This window comes from Ambystoma mexicanum, chromosome 10 (genome assembly GCF_040938575.1).
Source record: "Ambystoma mexicanum isolate Mex_15411 chromosome 10, UKY_AmexF1_1, whole genome shotgun sequence".
NCBI classification, from domain to species: domain Eukaryota; kingdom Metazoa; phylum Chordata; class Amphibia; order Caudata; family Ambystomatidae; genus Ambystoma; species Ambystoma mexicanum.
In genome coordinates, this window is record NC_090932.1 from 1,517,309,309 (window position 1) to 1,517,318,349 (window position 9,041).

The window sequence follows — 9,041 nt, forward strand, 5'->3', positions numbered from 1 at the left end:
GCACTGATGGTGCTTTAGGAGGCTGCCAAGGACAAGAGGTCACGGTAGTAATATTGCAATACCCATTCTGTACACAGTCAGTCACAAGGGGGGTGGGTGGGGAGGGTGCAATGGGGATAGTGCTTTCGGGATGTGGGAGGTGGGTGGGGAGGGTGTGTTGTGGATGGTGCTTTGTGAATGTGGGAGGTGGGTGGGGAGGGTGTGTTAGGAATGGTGTTATACACTTTTGGTCATGAAATTCTAGTTCACGTGAAGCAATGCTAGGACATTCCTTGTTGTGTGCATGAGTTTAATTCATGACGTGCCTATGTACAGCGGTGCGTAGCATGTGGATACCAATGTGCTCACTCGACGACCCTCCATACCCACTTCCCGCTCACTGCATGGCAGGACAGCACCTGCAGGTAGTCGGTCCTCCTCTTCTCTGGGTGGCATGTCCTCATCAGGGGGCAGGTGGACATTACATCTGAGGCACATGTTGGGCAGCGTGGCACAGGCAAGAGCGATTTGTCCGACCTTCTCTGGCCTGTACATCAAGGCCCCTCCGGTCCGGTGTAGACACTGGAAACGAACCTTGAACAAGCCCAAAGGTCTCCATGCACAGTCTGGTCCAGATGTGTGCCTCATTCTAGGCCACCTCCTGTAGCATATGTGGATTCCGTACAGGTGTCCTATGGTAGATGGGGGTATCCAGAATCATCTGCAAGGGCAAAGGTCATAGGTGTCAGTGACAGTGCATTGTGTTGCTTTTTCCAAATACATGTTGTTAGACACTCTGTGCATGCATTTTACAAGCATTGTCGTACAACATGATTAACCATCACAGCACTTGCATGTGCAGTCATTCACTATGGGGGTAAATATGCACTGTTGTGTTACACCATGCACATAGTTCACGGCCAGCACTTGTCACTTTGAGGGTCTGTGACTGGCATGGCAGAATGCATGTTGCCTGCGTATTGCTCTCGTGCATGTGCCCTGATGGGTAATTAGTTGTACTTGTGAGAGTTTGTGGTGTCTGCGTCTATTCCATAATGGCTTCACAAACATAGTTACCGGAGTACATGGCATTACTTTCTGCCAGTGTTCCATTGTCTTTGTCCAATGTTGAACTGTGTCATTTCCATGTAAATGTATGTTTAATGTTGCATTGTGTGCGTGTGTGCGTGTGTGCATGTGTGCATGTGTGCGTGTGTGCGTGTGTGTGTGTGTGTTGCACTGATCATATGTGGTAACATCCCCCCTTCAAATGGCATTTCACTGGTGCTGCGAGATCAGTTTGCATGATGGCACTTGTACTCACCCAATATCCATGTCCGTTGCCCTCTGTGCCTCTCCATGTATTCAGGCAGTGTGCTGTTCCGCAGGACAATGGCATTGTGGGTGGAACCAGGGAAGTAGGCACAGCAGTGTGTGATGACGAGTTCAGGATCGCAGTTGGCCTGGACGTTCAGGGAGTGATACTGCTTCCGGCTGTGATATACCTCTTCAGATGCCTGGGTGGCCACCAACGCCACATGGGTGCAGTCCAGAGCGGCAATCACGTTGGGCATGTGGGCTGCTGCATAAAGACATACCTTCATGGCAAGCATGTTTCAGCCTCAGCCACTCCTCACTGATGATGCCCAATGAGGCTTTAACATGTCTGGGGATGCTTGTGGTCTTGTGCAGCTTGGGCTGGTCTACCTCTTTGGGAGTAGGACCAAGCCTGCTTTGCATATGGTCTTTCCCCTTTTGTAAGGCAAAGAATGATGGTCTGGAGGGTTGCCCAGAGGAATGCCAGAGGTTAAGAAAAATTCTGAACCTCCGAGCCATCACCTCTTTTGTTTTGCAAAGGTTCAGGGTGAGGGCCTGACTTGGGTATGGGCACTCACCTTGTATGGTGCCTCCTCCTCCTCCTCTCTGTGCTCTGTAACCTGTGCTGCTCTTCCAGCCTGTGCATCTCAATGCGGAGCAGGTGAAGCTGCATGTCCCTGTTTGTAACAGCTAGTGGCAGAATGATGTTGGGAAGTGTGTTTGGGGAAGGTTTGGGCCTATTGTACCCTTTCTGAGTGGATTGGGTGCACCTGTGGCTTAATTTCCATCACCCATGTGCATTTACCTTCACCATAACTGCACTGTGTTTTTGGTGGAATTACTGCAGTATTTCTACTTGTAATACGGTGGAAATACCATTTGCATTTCTGGCGGTAATTCCACCAGCGGAATTAGTGTCAGGGCTAATTCTGCCATATGGTTGCGCTAATTCCGCCAGTGGTAATTAAACCGGGGCTGATTCCGCCAGCGGAATTAGCACGGACTCCTGATTCAGCAGTATGGTAAACCTAGCAGTAATTTATTTATTTATTGTTTGCTTGTTAGGCACTTATACAGCAAATTAATTCTGTTTCAAAGCGCCCACAGGGCAACAGGGAGGGAACATGGGATTGCAAAAACAATTAATTGTTATGCTCACCTGACTCCCACAGAGGCGTCGATCGGAACTGGACAGCTGCGGTCTCCACCAATGTGACGCGTAGGGCCGAGATGACGGACTGGACTGGCCCACCTAGCTTCGTTTGCTTGGCCGGTAGGAATATTCTTCTGCAAATGGAGAAAGGGAACCACCCGTGGAGTTGAGCGTAAATCCCCCCACCCCCGCTGTTCTCCCCACAGATCACCTTTGATGTCCCCTCTTATAGTCTCACCTGATGGTTTGAAAAGATGAGCTCTCCATCCTGCATTGAGCGCAGGGGCGCGTTGATAACCAGTTGCTTCACTGGCTCGAAGGAATTGGTGAGTTTCAGAACAATATTGACTCTGAGATTCCCGGCAAGGCGCCGTAAGCATAAAGTTCGTAAGAGTTCAAATGCCTGACTTTCACTCTTGTCCGATTCCTTGCATGTTGCAGCTTGACCCTAATGAAGAGTTCCTCGTGGCAACCGGTAGTATTCTGGTAAGGATTTGTATTTTCCAACACAGTTCGATAAAATAATGTCAATATGTAACCTGTTGCTTTCTCCCTTATTCAGGCGCTGAGAGAAAGTATGAAGTCTCGGGGAATAATACCTCCGGCGGTAAAATCAGGTAAGTCTATTGTGGTGAGGAGGGTTCCCCTTGTTAGTCCCTTCGTTTCTCCTTGCTGTCCTTTTGTTTCCCCTTAGGGGCCGGCGTTCGGCGAAGATACAGTGGAAGCTGTGCCGACCCGTGAAGAGGAATAGTACCCCCGGTGGTAAAATCAGGTAAGTCTATGGGGGGGTAACTAATATTCCTCTGTGTATTCCCTTAGCTCACCTTGCTGTTCTTGTCTTCTCCTTAGGTGCCGGAGTGCGGCGGGAACATGCAGGAGGATGCGGTGGAATGTGAAGATGCTGCGAAGGCCGGTGAGTTCAGCGCGGCGCTGTAGCAGGCGAGGCAACACGCATAAAATAACTTCTTTCTTCCAGCTCAAAGACGCGATGGATCGGGAATTCAGGTAAGGATCAAAGGTATTTCTCTTGTTCTAACCTTTTCTCCTTCTTTCTCCCTTTTTCTAGGAGCTCCAAACTCGAGGCGTGGCAGAAGGCTGGATGCAGACTTGCAGGCACGGTGAGCGTTACGCTGCTGGATGCAGAATAACACGAAGCGTGTGCTGCTCTTCGGGCGTGATTTAAATAGCCACCAAAGTAGTCCCAGGTAAGTATTGCTCCCCAGCCCCGCCCGAGTAAAATATAGTCCCTAAGTAAAGTAGTCCCTTCCAAGCCTCTTTTGGCTTGGAGCTCTTGCAGCATGGTCTGCATCAGCTAAGTTTGCAGCATGGTCTTCATCAGGTAAGTTTTAATCTATGAGCCTGGCGCCTATGGCGCCAGGACTGACTCTCCATGTGAGCCTGGCGCCATAAGCGCCAGGAGTGGACCCAAATAGCCCCTAGCAGGGGTTGTTGGGCTTGCTTAGGATAACTTGATGCCTGCTTCTGGGGTTGCTGGACTTGGTCTGGGTCCACGGGGGTAGGCATCATGACATTAATATATACAAGAAATACAGTGAGGGAAGGGGCGGCCGAACCTACTATGCCTTGAGAGTATTCAGAATGTGCAGGTGATATGATATGATAGTTTATTTATGTTATGTTAAAGGTACTTATATAGCGCACCGTCACCAACGGAATTGGTCCCCAGGCGCTCTGGCAGATCTGTAAACAAGAAGGGCGGGAAGGGTTAGTCGGGGGAGGGGAGTAGGAGAGGAGGAGAGTTGTTGTGCTTTTGGCGGCTTCAGCTCGGTATACACCGAGTGCTGGGCTTTAATGCAAGTATCGGATCGGGTGAGGCCTCGTGTGCTGTAGGTGTTGTCTATGTGTTGATGCGGTGTGGTAAAGTGCATGCGGATTGCTGGGAGATAAATGGTTGTTTGAGTTGTGTGGGTTAAGTATGCAGAAAATTGAGGGTTGGGTTAGTGGGGTCTGTATCCTGGTTCAGGTACTTCTGGTTCCGTTTGAGCTGTATCCCTGTGGGTGGGGTTATATAGCGCCTATACACAATGTTGCAGCAAGGAAGAGGGCAGTGGGGTAGGTGCTGAGGTGTCCGTGCTCGAGGGTGAGCTGCAGATAAGTGCACAGTATTGTAAGTGCTATGCTGCCAGGAGCTGCGTTGGGTGGAAAAGTGTGAGACTCCAGTGCAGAGAGTGTGCCAAGGCAAGTGCTGAAGGTAGACAAAAGCTGGGGAGATCGGTGAGAATTGTCAGGTGCCCGAGGAAGCATAAGGGTCCAAGACACCAATCACAGCAACTGTGAGATTAGCAGAGGAGGGAAGAAGGGAAGGAGGAGGAAAAGAGGGAAGTCTTGAGGTGGTTTTGGAACTTAAGATGGTCCTGCTCAAGACGCAGATGGACCATTCTCTGCCACCACTTTTACCATTTATCATATCCCACCGAACTCAGAATGAGCCCCTAAGCACTTTATAAATAACACCGGACTGGACACTTGTAGAAAATTACAAATGTATACCAACTTTATATGACAGATAAGAAATTGATTCTTCTTCTTTAAAGTGTATGGGAGCGATAGGTCCTCAGGCCCCCTCGTGTCGTACGCTCCTCAGTACAAGGCTTGGACTGCGTGCCTTCGGTAGTGGTATTGCCCCTTGCCCTTATGTAAAGTTAACCACGGTTGACTGCTGCATAGATGGGACTACTGAGCAGGACATGCGGCATTCCATCTTTTGTGCCCCCTTTCGACTCCATCTTGGGTAAACAGGCCTCACTGCGGATAGTACAGCAATGCTCAGCTCCCCTTTCCACCGCAGCAGCCAAGGACAGAGACACACACACACAAGGCGCGCAGGCAGCTGGCTGGGCCCACCCTTGCACTCCCCCTGCGAAGGAAAGCTCTGCGCTTCCATTCTCACGCTGAAGCTGGAGAAAGTTGCAACAATCAATATGCTATAGTTTTCTTCCTCTGAGATCACTGTTTACCTGAAAACCGGCATGTGAACCAAGATGAGCTAAGCACTTTCTGCTCGATTCGTTCTCATAAACGTGCAAGCCACCCACCGCCATTAAAACAATTTATTGCCATCCTGACCCTGCACCCCCTGTAAGGTATTTCTTTCAAGTACCAGACCCTCGCCTGTGCTGCGAAACCCACCCAACACACCCACTACTAACCTTAAGCATTTTTATTATTATATATGCTTTTACTTGCACTAATGAATTTGAAACCTAGAAAGAGATGCGAAACGTAGTCTGATTCTTTTACATGCACAATAAAGGTCAAGGCCTTCAATTAAAGCCACGAATGACCCAATTGTACTGACAATAATCATTGTGTGTAACTTATGTAGAAATGTGACAAGTAGTATAAAATGTTTTAAATAATTTGTCATTTAGTATGCAACAATACTAGCTTAGGTAGTGACCACAGTGACCGGACCCTGACCTGCATGGAGCGCAAGATGTTTGACGTCCGTCAGCCACTCAGCCAACCAGGAGGAAGAGATGCTACCCACACCTACAGCACCACACCGTCTGGCCAATCGGGTCCATTTAGTATTTTTTGTTAGAATTACTTTAACTAATATAAATGTTGGCACTGATGTAAATGGGTTAGAGTTTTTTGGGTTATTTCCTAGCTGGAGAAATAAACCATCCTTTGAACTCTTGCAGCCGGGTCTCAGTGCCTCTTTCCCCGACAGGGGGTTTTGCCTGTTATTTTATTTCTTTTTCTCTCACACGTAGTAAGACGGGGAAAGGCACCTACAAAAGTAATAAGCGTCTGTGCAAATTTATAAGGAATTTCAATTATGTAATGGCTATGCCTATGTGACTATGAAATACATGCATTATGATAAATGAAACTAATGTACAGAGTAGACTTGAAATCAATTTTACGCCACAATGGGAATTGATAATTAACACTATGTATGCTATTTAATTTGTACAATATGTTTTTACTACAATTTGTAAATAGTTTTGTTTTAATAATGTGTAAGGGTTACTGTGATGAACCAATTCACGATTTAAAAAAAAAATGTCTTATTTAGATGGCTCTGGTGACTGTGCATGTGCTCCACGTTTACACCCATCACAGCGCTTATAAGTGGGAGGAACGCGCTATATAAAATATGATATTTTATTATGAAAACCTCTGACCTAGCGAGCTCTTTGCCTTTTTATACATACGGATATATTATGAATGCATCTACCTTGGCTGATCGCTCTCGACTCTCTACATGCACAGGAGCTGATATAGTATATATACACACATGGATCAATTAGGCATGCATCTCACTTAGCCTGCTCAGGTGAATGTCTATAGATATATATATATATACACACACACATGCATACAAATAGATGTAAACATTTCAAGTTGCACGCTACTAGCCAGCCATAAAAAGTCACTCGCCACCTCAATTGTGCACATACACACAGCAAATCATTTCTTACCAAGAATCAATTTTCAATTGCCAATGGCTAGTGCCGACCGAATGAAGATTTTGAGTCACGAAAATCGGAAATATATTTGCTGGGGGGATTTAGACAGTCTAATTTGTGGGGCAACAAGGCTTCAACACGTGTTGAAGTCTCAGAATGAAGCTACATCATTGGCGTGCAGCCCACAAATAATACAAATCATACATTTGTGCCAATTTAACATATCTAGTTCTCTTCCTCTATTTATGTATATAGTCATGTCTCCCTTCATCTATAGGGTAATGATTGACGTCCCATAATCTATATATGAATAGATTATGACTGTCTCTTACTTGGCCGCTGTGTTGACTGCCTGAAAGTCCTGCCCACTTGAGGACAAACATAGTATATCATGAATCTACCTCCTCCCTACATCCTTGCAGCACCTGCAAGGACGATGCATCAGCAGAAATAGCATGCAGGAGGAATGACCCTTGGGTGAGGTGCAGAGACAGGCTTAAGAAGAATACGTGTAAAGTTAACTCTGGCTGTGGAGAGCAGGGAAACATCTATCATGTACAATGTCGAAACTAGCCGATATTTAGTTTATTTTAATGTTTGTTTAGCGCTGGCCCTACCCAGAGGGTCTCGGTAAGCCTTACATGGTTCAAAGATTGAAAAGGTGGGAGTTTAAAAAGACGTTTTATTATTGTAGATATTGTTATAACTTGGCAGTTGCGATCACTTTGCTACCGATTACATGATTATCCATTTGCTTTTGTAAATCATGTGTCTCTTATGCTACACATTGTGGTATATAGCCATACACAGACAGTTACTTCAGCAGTCATCGGTGCTGTCTTCCCTGCAAGTGCTGCCTGTGTACACACATGCAGACATATTATAAGTGTGTCTTGCTTTGCCAGTTTCTGGGGGATTTTTGCAGGCCATACCTGCCCATGTACACACGGAGATGTATTAATGTATCGCACATTGACAGATGCTGCGGATTCAGTGTACACAGTAAATATTATTATTTGCCTCACTTGGTCAGTTGCTGGGGACTCCCTGCAGGTACTTCCTCCTTGGGTACAAAAACACATCGAGATAACATGAATGTGTCTCTCTGAATTGGCTGGTGCCAACTCCTCTCAAGTGCTGCCTGCAGGTGCACAACACACACATTACTACATCTCTGACTTGGTCAGCTGCTGCGAGCTCCCTGCAGGTACTGCTGCATGTATACACACAAATAGATATATATGAATGTCTCTCACTTGGTGGGTCGATGCGGACTTCCTGCAGGCACGAAATGCTCCTTCTTGCTGCCCAGGTCTGTTCCTGCTCCTGGCGCATGTCCCTTCCCTCACAGAGAAGCAGAGGTCAGTCGGTGCCAGCGCCGCTCATCTCCCAGAGCTACCGGCCACAATAAAGCGGTGCATCATGGGAAAGCGGCCTGCGCTGACCTGCCCGCGGCACCCGCCGAACACGGTCTGGTCATCACCTCGCGCTCCCACCCACCCCGGATATGACAGGTGACACTCCTTGGGATCCTATCCCTCAGCGTCTGTTGCGACGGGCCATTATTAAGCACTTTTGGGGCCAGGTTTATGCCGAAACAGTTGACGTTTCTTTGTGGACAATGCGCATGTGCGGCTGGGTGTTGGCATGGCGACGAGGTCACAAGCAGAAGTCGCTGTACATAAGAACTGTCCGCCGCTGCATCTCGGTGTACCGTGAAGGAGGGCGACGCTGCTGCTCGCCCGGTCACTAAAAGGTAGATGACGCACCTGGGAGAGGAAACTGCCCCTGCGCCTTAAGGCTCAAGGAAAGACTACGCTGCCCCCTGCCCCTCGCAAACGAGAACACGGAAACGTTTCCCCTGAAGTTTCATTTTCACGCCACAAGCAACACTATTTGTGAAAACGGTTATGTACCTACAGCAGGGATGCATCATTTTAGAGAAAAACAATGATGAATGGTTAATTTAAACCAAAAGGGCCAGTTACGTTATCCAAATATCAGATGCATCTTGCAGTAACATGCTGTGAATGTTTATGGGGCCTTCCAGTTTGGTGCCATCGTGGCAGTGGCGTCGCCTCCTCTGAAATCCTGTGCTCCCCTTTGCCCCCCCCCCCCCCTGCAGTGGCGAACCGAGCAGGGAGAGCACTCAC

General features: G+C 47.7%; 1 protein-coding gene across 1 annotated transcript in view; it reads right to left on the reverse strand.

Annotated features, from left to right (window-relative positions):
• The window catches only part of CCDC92 (coiled-coil domain containing 92), a 447,549-nt gene extending 439,045 nt beyond the window's left edge, over positions 1 to 8,504 (reverse strand). Inside the window, exon 1 of the mRNA XM_069619696.1 lies at positions 8,145 to 8,504. The gene's annotated coding sequence lies outside the window, so the exon portion shown is untranslated. The remainder of the gene's footprint in view (positions 1 to 8,144) is intronic.
• Positions 8,505 to 9,041: the final 537 nt, after the last annotated feature.